Here is a 1,299-nt window from a genome sequence, read left to right as displayed (position 1 = left end):
CAACCTTTTTTTTTTGGTGAAAATACACATAGCCAAAGATACACCGTTTCAAAAATTTCTACATGCACAGTTCAGTGACATTGACTACGCTCTTTCAATCGTGCTGCTATTCTCAAGATGAAGGCTTACAGAACAAAATAGTTTGTCATTTAACAGTTACTACACATGTTCCCCTATGATAAGTCCCTCTTTTTTGTTTTAATGTTGTCCTTTTTTACATATTGATATCTCTGTTTCCCTATTTTCAGTGTTTCAGCTTTGATGTATTTTCGACTTCCCTATCTGAGCCAATATATAGTTGCTCTGTCCTGTGTTCTAGTCTTGCGTTGTTATCTGGTATTATTATCTAACTGTAGGACTCCCTTTAGTATTTCTTGTAATTTTGGTTTGGTTTTTGCAAATTCCCTGAACTTCTGTTTATCTGGAAATGCCCTAATTTTGCCATCATATTTGAGAGACAGTTTTGCTGGATATATAATTCTTGGCTGGCCGTTGTTTTCCTTCAAGGCTTTATATATGTCATCCCATTGCCTTCTTGCCTGCATGGTTTCTGTTGAGTAGTCAGAGCTTATCCTAATTGACTCTCCTTTGTTAGATGACTTTTTTTTTATCCCAGGCCACTCTTAAAATTCTGTCTTAATCTTTGATTTTGGTAAGTTTGATTATAATATGTCTTGGTGACTTTCTTTTGGGATCTACCTTATGTGGGGTTCGATGAGCATCTTGGATAGATATCTTCTCATCTTTCATGATATCAGGGAAGTTTTTTGTCAACAAATCTTCAACAATTTTCTCTGTATTTTGTGTTATCCCCCCTGTTCTGATACTCCAATCACTCATAGGTTATTTCTCTTGATAGAGTCCCACATGACTCTTAGAGTTTCCTTATTCTTTTTAATTCTTTTATCTGATTTTTCCTCAAATAAGTTGGCGTGTAGTGCTTTATCTTCAATGTCACTAATTCTAACTTCTACTGCCTCAGTTCTGCTGCTATGACTTTCTATTGAGTTGTCTCATTCTGAAATTTTATCTTTAATCTTCTGGATTTCTAATTGCTGTCTCTCTATGGATTCTTGCAGCCTATTAAATTTGTCGTTTTGTTCTTGAATAACTTTTTTAAGTTCCGCTACTACTTTGTGTGTTCCCTGGCAGTTTCTGTATTTTGTCGAATTTCCTGTCTAATTTCTAGAAGAGTTCTGTATATTAATCTTTTGTATTCTGCCTCTGGTAATTCCAAGAAGTTCTCTTCCTCCAGAGAATTTATTGATTCTTTATTTTGGGAGCTTGCTGAAGCCATCA

At 35.1% G+C, this 1,299-nt stretch overlaps 1 protein-coding gene across 2 annotated transcripts in view; it reads left to right on the top strand.

Annotated features, from left to right (window-relative positions):
- CHAF1B (chromatin assembly factor 1 subunit B) overlaps positions 1–1,299 on the top strand; it is a 28,400-nt gene that overhangs the window by 20,063 nt on the left and 7,038 nt on the right. The window lies entirely within an intron of this gene.

Source organism: Trichechus manatus, unplaced genomic scaffold, assembly GCF_000243295.1.
Source record: "Trichechus manatus latirostris isolate Lorelei unplaced genomic scaffold, TriManLat1.0 scaffold00245, whole genome shotgun sequence".
In the NCBI taxonomy this organism is placed as follows: Eukaryota; Metazoa; Chordata; class Mammalia; order Sirenia; family Trichechidae; genus Trichechus; species Trichechus manatus.
The sequence above is the reverse complement of the archived record's forward strand: the minus strand, read 5'-3'. Positions and strand labels throughout refer to the sequence as shown.